Raw genomic sequence first — 20963 nt, forward strand, 5'->3', positions numbered from 1 at the left:
CAAATATGGCCATAAGTCAAGGATTGACTATATTTTGGTCAGCCACGACCTCAGGGGTAAAGTCAAGGATATTGGCTATTTGACTCCCCATTTATCAGACCATGCAGCTGTATGGATGGACTTAGTCTTGGCCAGGAAGGTACAATCAAGGGTTTGGACGTTTGATTGTTCTTTACTTCTCGATGAATCGGAGACTAAGTATTTGCTTCATAAAACAGAGTGTTTTCTGAATATGAATATCGGTTCAGCTGAGATGCAAGTGGTATGGGATGCATGGAAGGCTTTCTTAAGAGGCATGGTCACGAGTAGCGTGTGTTACAAAAACAGACAATACAGAGAGGAGGTGGCTCATATTGAGACCGAGATGAAGGTAGTAGAGCTGAGCTTGAATATTGAAACTGTCCCTGCAAAGCGTCAAGAATACCTGGTTAAATTGGGTAGTCTAAAGGACCAATGGATACTATTATCCAGGTGAGGATTACAAAAAGATGGGAGGCCAGTAAGCTTACTCATTTTGAGTACGGAGAGGGGGCCGGCAAGCTTCTGGCTTTGAAAGCCAAGTCTGATAGGACTCGAAATTTAATAAAACAAATTGACAGGGACGATAAGAATACTGCGTTATCCACAGACAAAGAGATCGGGGATATTTTTCCCGCTTTCTTTCAGGAGCTATATGAAGAGGACAGTGCAGTGGACTAAACCACAGCCATGGAGTGGCTAAGTGGGAGTAAGCTTACCTCCCTATAGTCCTCTCAGCGAGAAGATCTGGAGCTAAATATATCCAAGCAAGAGGTCAAGAAGGCTATATTTGCCTGTAAGGGAGGAAAGGCTCCCGGGCCCGATGGGCTCCGAGCTGAACAGTATAGATATTTGGGGGAAGCAATAATCCTGACCTTGACAGCACTCTTTAATGAGATACTATCGGAGGGTGCTAGGCTCCCGGATTCATGGGGAGAAGCCACTTTTTCATTGATCTTGAAAGCATGGAAAAATCTGGTGAACTGTGGGTCTTATAGACCCGTCTCGCTGCTGAATGCAGATTACAAACTCTTTCCAAGGATCCTGGGAGATAGGCTGGGAGCAGTGACAAGAGATATGCTTCATCCCAATCAAAAGGGTTTTGTGAGAGGCAGGAATCTAGCTGACCTTACTTATGATTTTGTCGGTGCAATAGACTTGGCTACCACCTTCGCACTTCCTCTTGCTGCTATTTCATTAGACGCTACCAAAGCCTTTGATAGGGTTAATTGGACATATCTCTCAGCAGTTATGGAAAAATTTAATTTTAGTGAAAAATTCTGTCGAGTTATTCAGCTTATATATTGAGATCCCTCGGCGAAACTCGTGGTAAATGGCAAATTGACCAACCCTTTGAGGATCACCAGGGGTACTAGACAGGGCTACCCTCTCTCCCCACTCCTCTGATCTATATAGTGAGCCTTTCGCTCAGCGCTTAAGATAGGAGCCCAGTATTTCACCATTCAAGTTTGAGGCCTGGGAGAGGAAGGTAGCTCTGTATGCCAATGACATCCGGATCCTTTCTTCTGGCCTGGAGAGGTCTTTTCCACAGGTCATCAGGTTGGCATAGGACTTTAGGCAGGTTTCCGGTTACGAGGTTAACACTGAAAAAATGGAGATTATTTCATGGAACCTACCGGAGTGCCGGTACCAGACCAAGAGTGACAAGGTATTTGGGGGTCAGAATTGTTCAGGACATATATAAGATCTCAGGGATCAACCTGGCAAATGTTTTTAAGGAATGCCAGAAATTAATGAAATCATGGGCCCATCTCCCATTGACCATTCTGGGGAGGATTAATCTGATCAAAATGGTTATACTACCAAAAATCACTTTTCTTTTCAACACTATTCCTTTACATTTTGAAAAATTGGTGATAGATGAGCTTCAGCAAGCAATCAACTCATTTGTTTGGGCATACAGGGCCAAGAGGATAGCCTGGGAGAAGCAGAGGCGTAGAAGGGAGAAAGGAGGTCTTGTACTGCCCGACTTGCAGTACTATGCATGGGCTTTTCAGTTGTCGCACTCGAGAATGCTGCTGAAAACCCCAGATCATACAGGGGTAGGGGCGATGTTCTCCGCTGGGTCTGTCACAGGAGGGATTCCTCTTTAAATATGGAGAACAGAAGTTCTTCAAAAAGGTCAGGTTGAAAGTTATGCTGGGGATGGCTCGAGTATGGGCTAGAATTAAACAGTGCACTGGGCTTAATTACATTTCAAGTCGGGCCGCCCTGTGGGACTCTCCAGGGGGTTTCAGATTGACTGAAAGACAAACTAGCTACTCCCCTTAGAACAGCGGGATTAAAGGTGTGGGGGGGATCTTGCGCTCGAAGGCTCACTCACATCATGGTTGACACTTCACAATAGGCTAGAGGAGGGCATGTCCAGGTTTAAATAGCTACAGCGGCAGAGTTGGGCCTAGAATAAAAAAAGACATAGGCACAGGAAATACCCTTGAGGAGCAACTAGTGACCAGTGGGGACCCTTTATGCCAGATGAACATTGGGAAGATCTGTGGCAAACTTCTTTTAACACCCTGTTTGCTGCTGTAAAACAAGCTTGGCTCAGGAGGAATCATTATTTCACTACCAAAAGGGCCTACTTATCTCCATTAAGACTGCCCAACATATCTAAGAGACCCCCAGTCAGCTGTAAGAAATGTGATTTAGAAAGTGCCTCTAATATTCACATGTTTAAAGTATGCCCAGTGATAACAGAATATTGGGAAAAAGTAGGGGCAACTATTGCTGATTGTTTGGGATTCGCAGTCCAAATTACTCTTTCCCTGATAATTTTTGGCATATCTAGCGAGGTAACGGGCCCTGCAAGCAGGTTCCTCTTTTATGCAATCCTGTTGGCTAGGAGGGAAATTTTCAAGAGATGGGTAGAAGGTACACCCCCCACACATTCGGAGTGGCTATCCTCTTTATTTAAACATCTAGGACCGATTTGGGTAGATTGCAGAACAGCAAAAAGAAAGCATTATAGGATTGTTTATTAGGCTGGACATAGCGCTAGTTTTTGGGATCATAATTTAGGGGTTTTGAGTTGTCATGTTTAAAATAATTTTGGATCCTACGATTAGGCCTCTTTGAAAACTCTCTGACTGTGTTGGGCCCCCTCCTCAGTTCCATTTTTAAGTAGGCCAACATCAACAGTCTTCGGTATACCTAAACAGGAAGAGAGTGAGACCACACCTTTCTAAAAAAAAATAAACGGGCCTGTGACATTCTTTGGGACTGTTGTGTAGTAGTAGGCAGGGGCTTCCTCCTAGTCCCTCTCGATAGCCTACGTCTCCTTAACACAGAGTAACGGTAACAACACCCTATTTTTGTCAACTGGGGTCTGAGGCAAATGATGTAAAAAAAAAATGGAGTTGCCGCCCCCCCCTTACAGTGCTGTTTTCTGGAAAGGAGTGAGACACAACAATCCCGCCCGTTATAGCATTTCTTCCCTGCTCTCTCACAGGCACTCACCGCGATAGCCACAACTCTCCCCAGAGTTGCGGCGGGATTCTCGGCTCTCCTGGGGTGTCCGCCAGTCCTCCATCCATAAGTCAGGACCGTCGTCTTCGGGATACCGGTCCGGCCACCTCAGCCCCTTTGATTTCAGCTCCTGTTTTCCAGCTCCTGTGAACTGGAACACTGCCCCTTCTTGTTGGTCGTCCCACACGTTGAAGCATCTCCTTCCAACATCATCTTCCTTCCGGTCTTATTGTGCTTTCTGTGGGCCCTCCTTTTCAGGGCGTGACTACCAGCAGCCTGTTCGGGAGAGGTGGAGGATTAACCCACAGGCGCCCGGATTCTGATATTCCTGACACCATGGCGTCTGCCCAGGTGGCGTCTGGTAAGCCCTGGAAACAGGTCCTCATCCCTCCCTCACAATGATGCTTCTCCCAGTTGAAACAACTACAACTATACAGTCAACAAGTACAACATTTTTATTTCGTAAAATTAAGGACGTCTATGTCAACACGCCACAGATCGAGTCATCTACCAGTTCTACAAAACTCAATAAGCTGCCAAGAATAGACCGGACAGCCTCTGGCTACTTCGTGGATTATGAGGACTTCTCATCAGATCAAAGTGAACCTGAGCTGCCAACACCGGCTCTTCCTTTTAAGCTTAGGGTTATGCTTTTTATCTGTGGCTAAAAAATACTTACTTTGTTGTTCCCTGGATCCATATATGGATTACAATTGGATTACTTTTCCTGGAACTTTGGATTGGTATAGTAACTGTCTTTTTCCTACTTCTGAATGGACACTTTCTCCCAAAAAGCTCTGCAGTACAACTTGTGAACTTAGTTCTTAAGCCACAAGCATCGTCACATTGTGAACTAAGAGACTTGTCTATGGTAAACATTACAGCGGTTCCAGTTCCTGAAGAAATTGTATGGGAAAGGGTATCGTATGATGTATATAGTCCTACTGAACTTTTGAAAATGTCTTATTTATTCAAAATTTCTTTAAATTACATCACCTTTAGTATTTTCTCTGATGATAGAAACATTGAAACTGTGCATAATTTGTGATTTCCGATTTAGAGCAATCAGCTGCATTTTCTAATGATGAATGGTATGATGGTGGTACAAGTAATTTCGTGGACATGTTCTGTTACCAGCATCATGGTCACCATTTTTTACATAAAGCTAGTATCCCATACGCTGTTGAGAATTACACACAATGGGAATACTGCCCAACAATGTATAAAGGTAGTTCAAAGACTTTTGCACAGAAGTTTGCTTATTTTTAGGGTTTTAAAACATCAGACCCAGCCTCATATAACTATAGGCTTGCACATACACCTGCAAAGAAAAATATGCTAACAAACACCAAGCTGATATATTCTGCTTCCTTTATTTCCCAACTGTCTATACAGGTTTTCAACTTTTTGAAAGACACAACAGACACAGAGTCGATCTGGGGGACAAAAGATTTAGAGGTTCAGGGGACGGAGGCCATATTTAGAGCATGCCTCATACCACATCAAATGATTGTCCTGGACAAAACAGTGCAACAAACTTCATGTCTGGGTATAGCGAAAACAAAAGATTTTAACACACCGGGTTTTCCAGCATTCTCGCGCTTCGAGAATTGGCAGCACTTTACACACTTTAGCGAGGATACTCTAGACACCACGATTCATAATGGTTCTTTCAATTTATCAGACCCCAATTGGAAGGGTTGGTTGGTTTGGCCTGTGGACACAATCGGGTATCAGTCTAGCTTACTTGGTAACACCGAAGGGTTTATGATCAATAAGGCCTAATCGATATGACGTCATACAGAGTTGGGAAGTTATGCCTTGATTGGCTAAAAACCTCAAAACTCCCAGGTGAAACAACACTTGTCTCTTCTTTCTGATGACATGGATCTCAATGATTTTTTTTACTAGGTCCCCGGAACCCACTTCAAAAGCGCTTTTCATATGGAATATACAATGAGGTGTGGAAGATTTCTTAACAGAAAACAGCTGAGAGATTACACAAGAATGATAGGGTTAATTTAGAAAAGGCTTTGGCTGTGGTTGACAACGGTATGACCACTTTATCACCCACAATTTATTCTCTAGGCAACATAGTGTCTTCCGCAATTGACAAAATACAACAAGATGGGTCTATATTATAACATGGACAGGCACAATTACGGTCAATAGTAATATTGAACTGGACGTTACAAACGGGTGGTGTTCTCGGAGGAATTATTCTTTTGAGTCCTTCCATGAAAACTTTAATAGCTGGCACTCTAAAAAGAGATAGATGTTGTCTATTTTGCAAGTATGCTGCAATAGCTGCCAGGTGTAACTTGATAGACGTGTGGGCTAAGTTACACTTTTGAAGGTGCAGTAAATATCCAATGATGTGTTGAATAGACACATCTAAAGGATCAATTTGGTTGTTTTGGCAGTATATGACAAACTTTTTCCACTTAGCAGCGTAACATGCTCTAGTGGTGAGGCCTCTAGCTTCTTTGATAACGTTCATACAGTCTGGTGGAAGGTTGAGGTAACCAAACTCTATGACATCAGGAGCCAGATCGCTAGGTTGAGCTGAGCTGGGTCCGGGTGCCTGATCTCTCCACGGTTCTGCGTTCTTAGGTGTGGAGATAGGTCTAATTTTTGGTGTGGTACTACAGACATTTGCAACAGCGTGGTGTTCCACGGTTGTCTGGCCCAAGTTGGAGCGATCAGGATGAGCGTTAGGGAATGTTGCTGTAGTTTGTGCACCACTAATGGAATTAGTGGGAGAGGAGGAAAAGCGTACACAAATAGTTTTGACCAGTTCATCCATATCGCATTGCCTTTTGACAATGGGTGTGGGTATCTGGCGGCAAAGTTTGGGCATTTTGCGTTTTCGTGGGTGGCAAAGAGGTCTATTTGAGGTTGTCCCCACATTTGAAAGAACGGATGAAGAACTTGTGGATGTAGTTCCCATTCGTGGATTTGCTGAGTTTGTCGACTTAGCAGATCTGCCATGGTGTTTTGTACTCCTGGGACGTGTTGGGCTGATAGGAAAATCTTTAGTGGTATATCCCATCTCCATATCTGCTGTGCTAACAGAGAGCTGCAGAGAGTGTGTCCCTCCCGGGTTGTTTATATAGTACATAGCTGTCATATTGTCTGTGCGGACTAGGACAGCTTTGCCTGACACTTGAGTTTGAAAAGCTTTTAGGGCTAGAAACACAGCTAGTAGCTTTAGGTGGTTGATGTGGAGTAGCTTTTGTTGCGGTGTCCACCTGCCTTGCGTGGTGTGATGCAGGAGGTGAGCTCCCCAGCCGGAGAGCGATGCGTCCGCTGTTAAGACTACTTGAGGAACTGGCTCCAGAAACGGTCGCCCGTTGGAAAGATTTTTGGTGTTCCACCATTGCAGAGTCCGACTGTATACCAACACTAGGTCTGTTAGTTGACCTTGATCCTGGTTCCATTGAATTGCTAGGCACTCTTGAAGTGGACACATTTGCAATCTTGCGTGAGGAACTATGAATATGCAAGATACCATCATTCCTATGAGGTGCATGAACACTCGAGCTGGTAGTGAGTGTTGCGGCTTGAAATTTGTTAGAAGAGTTTGTACACTTGTTATCCTTGCTGGAGAAGGATACGCTAGTGTTAACTGGGTGTTTATTGAAGCGCCGAGATACTGTTGTATATGTGAGGGCTGTAGATGGGATTTGGCGTGATTTACTGTGAATCCCAAGTCATGAAGCAGTTGAATGGTAGCGTGAGTGTGTTGTACACACTGGCTGTATGAGCTGGCTTTTATGAGCCAGTCGTCCAGATATGGGAAGACATGAATGTGTTGTATTCTTAAGTGTGCTGCTACCACTGCTAGGCATTTGGTAAACACCCTTGGCGCTGTTGTAACTCCGAATGGGAGCACTTTGAACTGGTAGTGCTGTCCGTCTAACACAAATCTGAGATATTTTCTGTGCGCTGCGTGGATGGGAATATGAAAGTAGGCGTCCTTGAGATCTAGAGTGGCAAAGTAGTCGTTTAGTCCCAGTAGTGGAAGGACCTGTTGAAGTGTGACCATATGGAAATGGTACGACTGAAAGTAAATGTTTAGAGGTCTGAGGTCTAAGATGCGTCTTAGAGATCCGTCCTTTTTTGGTATTAGGAAATACAGTGAGTATACTTGTTTGTTTTCCTGGTGCTTTGGAACTATTTCTACTGCATTTTTCTGCAAGAGGGATATTACCTCTTGTCTGAGCAATGTTAAATGTTCCTGTGACATTGGACGCTGCCTGGGTGGTATGTTGGGGGGGGGGGGGGGGTAAATTGTAGTTCTAGACAGTAACCTGATTGAATAATTTGTAACACCCACCTGTCTGATGTGATGTTTTCCCAGGCTGGCAGGTACTGTTGGAGTCTTCCCCCGACTGGAGTGGAGTGGGGCGGGGGAAGGGGAAGGGAGTCATTGGGCAGGGGTGGAGGCAGAGCGGGAATTGTTATTTTTGCCCCTGCCCTTGTTATTGTTACCCCTGTACCCGCCCCTTTAGTAGCCCTTGTCGTAAGTGGATTGTGTGGGGGCTTTGTATGAGGCAGAGGCTGTGTCTGAGGAATATCCTCTGGTGGCTCCTCTATATGATGAGCGACGAAATGAACGTTTGGGAGCCTGCGACTGCAGGGCTCCCATAGATTTGGCGGTGTCTATCTTTTTTCATTTTTTCAAGAGATACATCCACGTTGGGTCCATATAGGTGTTGCTCATCGAAAGGTTGATTTAGAATGGCATTTTGTACCTCAGGTTTGAATCCTGATACACGTATCCAGACATGTCTACGTAGCAGGACGCTGGTGTTAACTGCTGTAGACGCAGTATCTGCTGCGTCAAGGGCACATCTGATGGAGGTATTTTTTATGTTTTTACCCTCTTGGATGAGTTCATGTGCCCTATCTCTGTACTTACCAGGGAGGTGTCTCATTATTGACCTTAATTCGTCATAATGTGCTCGATCATATCTGGATAGCAATATTTGTGTGTTGGCGATACGCCAGATGTTTGCTGCTTGAGACGCAGTTCTCTTCCCTGATGTGTCTAGTAAATTAGGCTCCTTATCTGGTGGGGCAGCATCACCTGATGTTTCCGAGTTAGCTCTCTTGCGTGCGTTGGAAACTACAAGTGAGTCTAGTGGTACTGGCCCCTTAATGTATTCTGGGTCTGAAGGGGCAGCTTTATATTTCTTCTCTATACGAGGATTAATAATTCTAGTCCTTCAGCAGTGTGTTTGATCACTCCTTCGAGCATTGGTAAGATGGATGCCAACCTTTGTGCGTTATCAAAGGTATCCATCATGAAGTCTTCATCTACAGGGTCTGTATGCATGTCTACCCCGTGGTATTGTGCAGCTCTGTGCATTAGCTCGTTAAACCCTGTAGTGTCTTCAGGTGGGGAAGGCCGTGAGGGGTATAAGTCATCCTGAGGGACATTTGGTACATCTGGAGTGGTGTAATCAACCCATGGGTCAGGTGATCCTGTAGGTGTGTCTGGATCAGGCATATTACCCGCCATATCATCAGAACTATCATCTGTATGAGAAGGTGAAGGGGAATGCTGTGGTATGGGAGATTGTGGTGATGGCATTGGTGGAAGAGAAGGGGAAGGCAGTCTTAAAAGCGAGGTAGCCATGTCCTTCTTTGCAAGCGGAGCTGGACTGGTTTGTCCAGAGGTCGCTTCTTTGAGGCCAAAATCAACTGTCCAGTTATTGGGTCCTTAGCCAGAGTCTTTTGGGCAGGGTCCGGAAAATATAAGTCTTCTGCCGGAGGTCGATCTTTTGGTGCTGTGGAAGGTTTCGGCACCGAAGCGGCTTGCTTTGGTTTTGTGACAATGTCCTTGGTCGGAGAAGCAGGAGTCTTTTTCGGCTCCGAATGTTTTTTCGGTTCCGAAGGTTTTTTCGGGTCGGCTGTTTTCGGATCCGGTTGTTTCTTTGGATCCAATGCTTTTTTCAGTTCCGGCGGTTTTTTGGAATCCGAAGCTTTGCTTGGTTCCGACCTGGGTTTCGGTGCCGAAGGAGTTGTGTGTTTCGGCGCCGATGGTTTGGGCGTCGGCGTAGCCGGTGTCGATGTCTTTTTCGGTGCCGGTAAGTTGGCGCCAGCACCATGTGAAGGCTGACTGAGCCCGAGTCGCCCGAAGGCTTAATTGGCTTCTTTGCCAGGCCCGAAGGTACTGTACACCACTCTGTTCAGGAAACCGGCAGAATGCAATTCTTTGCAACAATACTCCAGCCACCACCCGAGACCTTCGTGATAATTTGCCCTTTGGACAGTTCTTGAGGATCCAGAGAAATTGTAGCATTCTTTCAAAAAAGCCAGAAGTATCCGTGACCACGTGGTCTGCGCATTTTTGGAAGCTCCACCCACACCCACCCTAACGTCAATGTGGAATCTTGCACCCCTTTTGGGACATTACAAATGTGGAAATTGCAAGTCCTGTCCACAAACCATCAAGACTAAGGAATTTATTTTTAAACAACATCAGATTAAACTCAAAACATATACTAACTGCAACACCACCAATGTCGTGTCGTATCATTTGCCCATGTGACCTAATTTATGTGGGGCAGACAACAACGGGTAAAATCACGGTTTCTGCAACATTGCAGTCGCGTTAGATGCAAAGTGACCGTGGCGCCCATGGTAGAACACTGTGTGAGCAAGGACCATACACCAGAAAGTCTACAATGGATTGTCCTCGAGCATGTTAATCTGGGCCCCAGGGGTGGCAACATCTCCTCTATTCTTAATGTGCGCGAGCTGAAATGGATCACATTCTTCAAATCAGTACAAAGTGGGCTCAATGAGTCAGAGAGTAGTTTTGTACAGCTGGCCAATTTGTAATCTGATACTCTCTTCCTGTCTCTTAACTCAGTATCTGTATACCTCTCTTTCTATTTCAAGTACATCGAGTTCAATGTCGGAATGCCAATAACATAAAATGCAACTGTGGGTTATCAAGTGTACATTGAACCACTCTGTGTCACAATGCACGGTTCATAGACCTTCACCACCCTGCAATGGTAGGTGCACTATACCAATATGACGCAATGTAAGTGATAAAGGAGTATATGCACCCCATGCTTGGAGCAGCCTTCACTGCTGTGAGAGGCAAGTGCGCTGCCATTTATGTTATTCCAATGCGCAGAGCCTATTGGGAATATAGGAACTACACTACAAAAAGTTCAGATGGAAACTTTAATAACAACTAAAGGCACCATTTTCCAAAGAGAAGCTGTGAATGACAATGAAACGATTGTCGGAGGGATGGGCAGAAACAAAATCAAGGAGGCCCGATAAGATTCTCGATCTTGTCCACTTTTATTTAACACTTCTCAAAACAAAATAACAGTTGTTGGAATTGGCGAGATACATATTTTTTTTGTAGATAGGTGGGAGTGTGAAGATTGTTGTTTTTGGTTCTTTTGCTTTGTTGATATTTACATCTGTCATCTTTTCCCTTCTTCACAGGTCTGCTCTGGATTATCGACGTCCCCAGGTGGCTCGAGAGAAAGCACAAGAACAGTGAGTTTTAGGTGTTCCTTAACGAAAAAAAAGAAAAACAAAACTAGATAGAACAGCCTTCACCACATCCAGATATGATTTCTTCGTTGAAGAGAAAAAGGGGTTAGACAGACGGCTTTATTTCTGTCCTTAGCCATTTGGTTTAATTAAAGATGTCCTCAAGCGGCACATAGTTACTCCTTTCCTGTCCTTTACCTTTCTTATTCCTTAAAGGTTGACATGATAATCACAGTTTCACATACTCTGTATTGCCTTTTGTTTTAATAAATTACAACTGAAAAAAACAGAGAACTAACTAAACATTCTCATAGCCTCCGATACTGTCTCGTGGCATTTTAAGATAGGTGGGTAATAAGGGAACCAAGAAACAACAAAACAAAAACACACCCAGAAAATATAAACAATGATGATGGAGTAGTGCTGGGGAGAACACGGCGGCCGCCACTTGCCACCGGAGGCACCTAAGTCCCGTGCCTGATGCGTAGGCGAGGTTGAGACCCGCGATCTCATTCTCCTGTGTCCCTTTTTTCAGCGATTTCACTTGCAGTTTCTTCTTTTGTACGGGGGCCGAGGACTGTTCTTCTTTCAAGGGGATGTGCGTTGGTGTGTCTGCCGACTTGCCGCGATGGTCTGCCACCGCCCTGGAGGGGTCGCAAAGCAGCGGCTCGCGGGCTCCTCCGGGCCGATATCGGCAGATGCAGCAAAGGACGACTTTTTTCTACACTGGAGAGGGCTGCTCATTTGAAGCAGCCAGGCATGCATCTGCGTCCTGAGGACACAAGACTCTCACCATTACGCATACAGCCGCACCAACAACAACTGGAACAGCTACAGGTGCATGGGGTTAGGAGGGGGGCTCCTCCCACTGTAGTTTCTGTAGCTTCTGCCAGCGCAACGCTGACTACTGAGGGCGGTACGCTAGTGCTGCACTTGCACTCTACGCAGTCACAACTGAAGCAGGTACTGGCGGGTCAGGAGGGGGGGGGGGTTGATAAAGAGCTAATCCTAGTACCACCTTTGAGAACAACACAGCACCTACAACAAAAGGCATAAGGAGAGGCAAGAAACATGGTGGGTCAGCAAAAGTGAAAACCAATGGGGAAAACTTCAACAGCCCCGGGATGGAAAATCTGTTATACATGACAATGTAACCCAGGGGAAGGGGAGTGCACCTAAGCTTTGTTCGTGGATAGCAGCTGTTCAACTTTTCAGCACTGCGAGGTCAAGCGCAGGAGTATTAAAGCAGGTAGAGCTAAAAGTAATCCTCTGGATTTGAGAATCAAGATTACGCCTCATTTGCGCTCATACTTTAAAGTTCAACCTCTGGTGTTGGACGTGGTCAAACAAGGGGAGGCCCTTAGGAAGCGCTTGGTAGGGCAGTTGGAGTTAAGGCCCTTTCTGGAGAGGATGGAGGTGGCGGGTAGCCCCCCTCCCTGCCACACACACCTCACTGGCAACTGTATCTGCAACTCCTAGAGCAGCCCAAATTAAGGCTTTGAATTTAGTGTTTCTCCGGGAGGGGAAACCCCAGACTGTCAAAGTATGGCAGATAACGTCAGCACAGAGGTGGGTAAAGTCTCCGAGGAACATGGAATCAGGGGGTCCTCAGGGGTATCTCTTGAGGTACTCTTCTTTTCCCTTTCAGTAGATATCAGGAAGGGCTTCTCTGTCTCTGAGGCAAATCAAGGGGAAATCAGGGTTTTCTGCGAGTCCCTAGAGAAGAAAATTGATCTCTAAATTCTAGGACAGTGGCTTTGGAAAATTCAGTGGGTGAAATTTGGGATGACTTGGGAGCTGCTAAAGCAGATATTACATCGCTCAAGAGAGAAGAGGTGGTGCTTCGGGACAGGCTCGAGATGCTAGAAAACAATTTGCGGAGAAATAATTAGCGTCTTTTGAATGTTCAGGAAGGGAGGGAGGGGGGAGATCTCATGTCCTTCATTGTAGCACTTATAAAAGAATCAGTTCAGATTGAAGAATCTGAGGAGGACTTGAAGAAAGATATACAGAGGGTCCATAGGGACCCCTTTAGGAAACACCCTAATCGGACAAAGCCCAGGAAGATTCTTATAAATGTCCTCACTTTTTCCTTGAAGGAAAAGATCCTTAACAGTGCCTTAAAGCAAACATCTCTGAAACCCAGAGATTTCTCCTATGAAATCCGTTCTGACTTGGCCGGAGTCACTCTGGAAAGACAATGGAAGCTGGGCAGGAAGCTGGACGACTTTAAGAAGCTTGGTGCGGTTAACCTGCTAAATTTCCCCCACTCCTGAAAATCATGCATAACAACAAGATGTACAACATAAAATCAGTGCAAGAGGCAGATGAGCTTTTAGACAGCCATGGTAAAGTTACAAAATAAATTAGTTACGGATTACTATACATATCACTATTATCAGGTTTCCAGGGTTCTCTGGGGTGGGTCTTATATCCAGAGAAGCGTAGTTGAGTGAAATCGGAGGTAGGGTCTCAGGGTGCTAGTCTTTCGCCTTTTTCTAGCACTTGAGTATATAGGGACATGGTAGGTTGCCCCAGTGGGCATAATCTGGACTATATTAGTCCAGGTAAATAAGGGAAGGGTTCTCCGGGGGTGGGGGGGTGCACAGGGTGGGAAGCATTGGGGTAAAAAACAAAAAATATCCTCATTCGCCTTCTAGTGTTTAAACCTCCATGAGTAACATCCAGTTTTTATCCTGGAACGTTAACGGTCTGCGAGTACAAGCCAGGAGGGCTAAAATTCTGCAGTATCTAAAAGTTTCTCCTGCCCGGGTTCACAGCGTGGGAAGCATTGGGGTAAAAAATAAAAAAATATCCTCAGTCGCCTTCTAGCTTGGTTTTGTCACATTTGGTCTGGGATCAGTTGTCTGGGAGACTTGGTACACTCAAGGTTCTGGTGTTTAAACCTCCATGAGTAACATCCAGTGTTTATCCTGGAACGTTAACGGTCAGCGAGTACAAGCCAGGAGGGCTAAAAATGTGCAGTATATAAAAGATTCTCCTGCCCAGGTCATTATCCTTCAGGAAATCCATCTCCTAAAAGAAGAAATGTTTGCAATTTTTGAAAATTTAAAGTGGGTGGAACACCTGATCACTTCCAATCAGAGTGTCAATATAAGGGGTGTAGCTATTTTGATTAAAGGGCAAGCAAACACTTGTATTTTATATTCAACAGTAGACCCATGTGGCAGGTGGGCCATTGTGAAATTGAATATTCAAAGTTTTTTGCTGACGGTGGTGGGCCCAAACCAAGATGACCCCTCCTCTCTGAAAACTATTTTTTCAAATCTTTTGGGATTTCCAGACCCAGTTATTATAGCTGGGGACTTTAACATAGTCTTTAATCCCAAGCTGGACAAGTCCCCCAGCAGTAGGGCTAATGTGTTGTCCAGATCTCGGACATACCTTCAAATGATGATGGCACAGACCGGACTTTGAGATATCTGGAGAGATAGGTCCGGTTCTCAGCCAGGAGTCTTTCTATAACAGCAAATATGGCCATAAGTCAAGGATTGACTATATTTTGGTCAGCCACGACCTCAGGGGTAAAGTCAAGGATATTGGCTATTTGACTCCCCATTTATCAGACCATGCAGCTGTATGGATGGACTTAGTCTTGGCCAGGAAGGTACAATCAAGGGTTTGGACGTTTGATTGTTCTTTACTTCTCGATGAATCGGAGACTAAGTATTTGCTTCATAAAACAGAGTGTTTTCTGAATATGAATATCGGTTCAGCTGAGATGCAAGTGGTATGGGATGCATGGAAGGCTTTCTTAAGAGGCATGGTCACGAGTAGCGTGTGTTACAAAAACAGACAATACAGAGAGGAGGTGGCTCATATTGAGACCGAGATGAAGGTAGTAGAGCTGAGCTTGAATATTGAAACTGTCCCTGCAAAGCGTCAAGAATACCTGGTTAAATTGGGTAGTCTAAAGGACCAATGGATACTATTATCCAGGTGAGGATTACAAAAAGATGGGAGGCCAGTAAGCTTACTCATTTTGAGTACGGAGAGGGGGCCGGCAAGCTTCTGGCTTTGAAAGCCAAGTCTGATAGGACTCGAAATTTAATAAAACAAATTGACAGGGACGATAAGAATACTGCGTTATCCACAGACAAAGAGATCGGGGATATTTTTCCCGCTTTCTTTCAGGAGCTATATGAAGAGGACAGTGCAGTGGACTAAACCACAGCCATGGAGTGGCTAAGTGGGAGTAAGCTTACCTCCCTATAGTCCTCTCAGCGAGAAGATCTGGAGCTAAATATATCCAAGCAAGAGGTCAAGAAGGCTATATTTGCCTGTAAGGGAGGAAAGGCTCCCGGGCCCGATGGGCTCCGAGCTGAACAGTATAGATATTTGGGGGAAGCAATAATCCTGACCTTGACAGCACTCTTTAATGAGATACTATCGGAGGGTGCTAGGCTCCCGGATTCATGGGGAGAAGCCACTTTTTCATTGATCTTGAAAGCATGGAAAAATCTGGTGAACTGTGGGTCTTATAGACCCGTCTCGCTGCTGAATGCAGATTACAAACTCTTTCCAAGGATCCTGGGAGATAGGCTGGGAGCAGTGACAAGAGATATGCTTCATCCCAATCAAAAGGGTTTTGTGAGAGGCAGGAATCTAGCTGACCTTACTTATGATTTTGTCGGTGCAATAGACTTGGCTACCACCTTCGCACTTCCTCTTGCTGCTATTTCATTAGACGCTACCAAAGCCTTTGATAGGGTTAATTGGACATATCTCTCAGCAGTTATGGAAAAATTTAATTTTAGTGAAAAATTCTGTCGAGTTATTCAGCTTATATATTGAGATCCCTCGGCGAAACTCGTGGTAAATGGCAAATTGACCAACCCTTTGAGGATCACCAGGGGTACTAGACAGGGCTACCCTCTCTCCCCACTCCTCTGATCTATATAGTGAGCCTTTCGCTCAGCGCTTAAGATAGGAGCCCAGTATTTCACCATTCAAGTTTGAGGCCTGGGAGAGGAAGGTAGCTCTGTATGCCAATGACATCCGGATCCTTTCTTCTGGCCTGGAGAGGTCTTTTCCACAGGTCATCAGGTTGGCATAGGACTTTAGGCAGGTTTCCGGTTACGAGGTTAACACTGAAAAAATGGAGATTATTTCATGGAACCTACCGGAGTGCCGGTACCAGACCAAGAGTGACAAGGTATTTGGGGGTCAGAATTGTTCAGGACATATATAAGATCTCAGGGATCAACCTGGCAAATGTTTTTAAGGAATGCCAGAAATTAATGAAATCATGGGCCCATCTCCCATTGACCATTCTGGGGAGGATTAATCTGATCAAAATGGTTATACTACCAAAAATCACTTTTCTTTTCAACACTATTCCTTTACATTTTGAAAAATTGGTGATAGATGAGCTTCAGCAAGCAATCAACTCATTTGTTTGGGCATACAGGGCCAAGAGGATAGCCTGGGAGAAGCAGAGGCGTAGAAGGGAGAAAGGAGGTCTTGTACTGCCCGACTTGCAGTACTATGCATGGGCTTTTCAGTTGTCGCACTCGAGAATGCTGCTGAAAACCCCAGATCATACAGGGGTAGGGGCGATGTTCTCCGCTGGGTCTGTCACAGGAGGGATTCCTCTTTAAATATGGAGAACAGAAGTTCTTCAAAAAGGTCAGGTTGAAAGTTATGCTGGGGATGGCTCGAGTATGGGCTAGAATTAAACAGTGCACTGGGCTTAATTACATTTCAAGTCGGGCCGCCCTGTGGGACTCTCCAGGGGGTTTCAGATTGACTGAAAGACAAACTAGCTACTCCCCTTAGAACAGCGGGATTAAAGGTGTGGGGGGGATCTTGCGCTCGAAGGCTCACTCACATCATGGTTGACACTTCACAATAGGCTAGAGGAGGGCATGTCCAGGTTTAAATAGCTACAGCGGCAGAGTTGGGCCTAGAATAAAAAAAGACATAGGCACAGGAAATACCCTTGAGGAGCAACTAGTGACCAGTGGGGACCCTTTATGCCAGATGAACATTGGGAAGATCTGTGGCAAACTTCTTTTAACACCCTGTTTGCTGCTGTAAAACAAGCTTGGCTCAGGAGGAATCATTATTTCACTACCAAAAGGGCCTACTTATCTCCATTAAGACTGCCCAACATATCTAAGAGACCCCCAGTCAGCTGTAAGAAATGTGATTTAGAAAGTGCCTCTAATATTCACATGTTTAAAGTATGCCCAGTGATAACAGAATATTGGGAAAAAGTAGGGGCAACTATTGCTGATTGTTTGGGATTCGCAGTCCAAATTACTCTTTCCCTGATAATTTTTGGCATATCTAGCGAGGTAACGGGCCCTGCAAGCAGGTTCCTCTTTTATGCAATCCTGTTGGCTAGGAGGGAAATTTTCAAGAGATGGGTAGAAGGTACACCCCCCACACATTCGGAGTGGCTATCCTCTTTATTTAAACATCTAGGACCGATTTGGGTAGATTGCAGAACAGCAAAAAGAAAGCATTATAGGATTGTTTATTAGGCTGGACATAGCGCTAGTTTTTGGGATCATAATTTAGGGGTTTTGAGTTGTCATGTTTAAAATAATTTTGGATCCTACGATTAGGCCTCTTTGAAAACTCTCTGACTGTGTTGGGCCCCCTCCTCAGTTCCATTTTTAAGTAGGCCAACATCAACAGTCTTCGGTATACCTAAACAGGAAGAGAGTGAGACCACACCTTTCTAAAAAAAAATAAACGGGCCTGTGACATTCTTTGGGACTGTTGTGTAGTAGTAGGCAGGGGCTTCCTCCTAGTCCCTCTCGATAGCCTACGTCTCCTTAACACAGAGTAACGGTAACAACACCCTATTTTTGTCAACTGGGGTCTGAGGCAAATGATGTAAAAAAAAATGGAGTTGCCGCCCCCCCCTTACAGTGCTGTTTTCTGGAAAGGAGTGAGACACAACAATCCCGCCCGTTATAGCATTTCTTCCCTGCTCTCTCACAGGCACTCACCGCGATAGCCACAACTCTCCCCAGAGTTGCGGCGGGATTCTCGGCTCTCCTGGGGTGTCCGCCAGTCCTCCATCCATAAGTCAGGACCGTCGTCTTCGGGATACCGGTCCGGCCACCTCAGCCCCTTTGATTTCAGCTCCTGTTTTCCAGCTCCTGTGAACTGGAACACTGCCCCTTCTTGTTGGTCGTCCCACACGTTGAAGCATCTCCTTCCAACATCATCTTCCTTCCGGTCTTATTGTGCTTTCTGTGGGCCCTCCTTTTCAGGGCGTGACTACCAGCAGCCTGTTCGGGAGAGGTGGAGGATTAACCCACAGGCGCCCGGATTCTGATATTCCTGACACCATGGCGTCTGCCCAGGTGGCGTCTGGTAAGCCCTGGAAACAGGTCCTCATCCCTCCCTCACAATGATGCTTCTCCCAGTTGAAACAACTACAACTATACAGTCAACAAGTACAACATTTTTATTTCGTAAAATTAAGGACGTCTATGTCAACACGCCACAGATCGAGTCATCTACCAGTTCTACAAAACTCAATAAGCTGCCAAGAATAGACCGGACAGCCTCTGGCTACTTCGTGGATTATGAGGACTTCTCATCAGATCAAAGTGAACCTGAGCTGCCAACACCGGCTCTTCCTTTTAAGCTTAGGGTTATGCTTTTTATCTGTGGCTAAAAAATACTTACTTTGTTGTTCCCTGGATCCATATATGGATTACAATTGGATTACTTTTCCTGGAACTTTGGATTGGTATAGTAACTGTCTTTTTCCTACTTCTGAATGGACACTTTCTCCCAAAAAGCTCTGCAGTACAACTTGTGAACTTAGTTCTTAAGCCACAAGCATCGTCACATTGTGAACTAAGAGACTTGTCTATGGTAAACATTACAGCGGTTCCAGTTCCTGAAGAAATTGTATGGGAAAGGGTATCGTATGATGTATATAGTCCTACTGAACTTTTGAAAATGTCTTATTTATTCAAAATTTCTTTAAATTACATCACCTTTAGTATTTTCTCTGATGATAGAAACATTGAAACTGTGCATAATTTGTGATTTCCGATTTAGAGCAATCAGCTGCATTTTCTAATGATGAATGGTATGATGGTGGTACAAGTAATTTCGTGGACATGTTCTGTTACCAGCATCATGGTCACCATTTTTTACATAAAGCTAGTATCCCATACGCTGTTGAGAATTACACACAATGGGAATACTGCCCAACAATGTATAAAGGTAGTTCAAAGACTTTTGCACAGAAGTTTGCTTATTTTTAGGGTTTTAAAACATCAGACCCAGCCTCATATAACTATAGGCTTGCACATACACCTGCAAAGAAAAATATGCTAACAAACACCAAGCTGATATATTCTGCTTCCTTTATTTCCCAACTGTCTATACAGGTTTTCAACTTTTTGAAAGACACAACAGACACAGAGTCGATCTGGGGGACAAAAGATTTAGAGGTTCAGGGGACGGAGGCCATATTTAGAGCATGCCTCATACCACATCAAATGATTGTCCTGGACAAAACAGTGCAACAAACTTCATGTCTGGGTATAGCGAAAACAAAAGATTTTAACACACCGGGTTTTCCAGCATTCTCGCGCTTCGAGAATTGGCAGCACTTTACACACTTTAGCGAGGATACTCTAGACACCACGATTCATAATGGTTCTTTCAATTTATCAGACCCCAATTGGAAGGGTTGGTTGGTTTGGCCTGTGGACACAATCGGGTATCAGTCTAGCTTACTTGGTAACACCGAAGGGTTTATGATCAATAAGGCCTAATCGATATGACGTCATACAGAGTTGGGAAGTTATGCCTTGATTGGCTAAAAACCTCAAAACTCCCAGGTGAAACAACACTTGTCTCTTCTTTCTGATGACATGGATCTCAATGATTTTTTTTACTAGGTCCCCGGAACCCACTTCAAAAGCGCTTTTCATATGGAATATACAATGAGGTGTGGAAGATTTCTTAACAGAAAACAGCTGAGAGATTACACAAGAATGATAGGGTTAATTTAGAAAAGGCTTTGGCTGTGGTTGACAACGGTATGACCACTTTATCACCCACAATTTATTCTCTAGGCAACATAGTGTCTTCCGCAATTGACAAAATACAACAAGATGGGTCTATATTATAACATGGACAGGCACAATTACGGTCAATAGTAATATTGAACTGGACGTTACAAACGGGTGGTGTTCTCGGAGGAATTATTCTTTTGAGTCCTTCCATGAAAACTTTAATAGCTGGCACTCTAAAAAGAGATAGATGTTGTCTATTTTGCAAGTATGCTGCAATAGCTGCCAGGTGTAACTTGATAGACGTGTGGGCTAAGTTACACTTTTGAAGGTGCAGTAAATATCCAATGATGTGTTGAATAGACACATCTAAAGGATCAATTTGGTTGTTTTGGCAGTATATGACAAACTTTTTCCACTTAGCAGCGTAACATGCTCTAGTGGTGAGGCCTCTAGCTTCTTTGATAACGTTCATACAGTCTGGTGGAAGGTTGAGGTAACCAAACTCTATGACATCAGGAGCCAGATCGCTAGGTTGAGCTGAGCTGGGTCCGGGTGCCTGATCTCTCCACGGTTCTGCGTTCTTAGGTGTGGAGATAGGTCTAATTTTTGGTGTGGTACTACAGACATTTGCAACAGCGTGGTGTTCCACGGTTGTCTGGCCCAAGTTGGAGCGATCAGGATGAGCGTTAGGGAATGTTGCTGTAGTTTGTGCACCACTAATGGAATTAGTGGGAGAGGAGGAAAAGCGTACACAAATAGTTTTGACCAGTTCATCCATATCGCATTGCCTTTTGACAATGGGTGTGGGTATCTGGCGGCAAAGTTTGGGCATTTTGCGTTTTCGTGGGTGGCAAAGAGGTCTATTTGAGGTTGTCCCCACATTTGAAAGAACGGATGAAGAACTTGTGG

General features: G+C 44.8%; 1 protein-coding gene across 3 annotated transcripts in view; it reads right to left on the minus strand.

The window, feature by feature from the left end:
* Positions 1–20963, minus strand: part of STX18 (syntaxin 18) — a 705236-nt gene that overhangs the window by 176229 nt on the left and 508044 nt on the right. The gene's annotated exons all lie outside the window — the stretch shown is intronic.

Source organism: Lissotriton vulgaris, chromosome 1_1 (assembly GCF_964263255.1).
Source record: "Lissotriton vulgaris chromosome 1_1, aLisVul1.2, whole genome shotgun sequence".
Taxonomy (NCBI): domain Eukaryota; kingdom Metazoa; phylum Chordata; class Amphibia; order Caudata; family Salamandridae; genus Lissotriton; species Lissotriton vulgaris.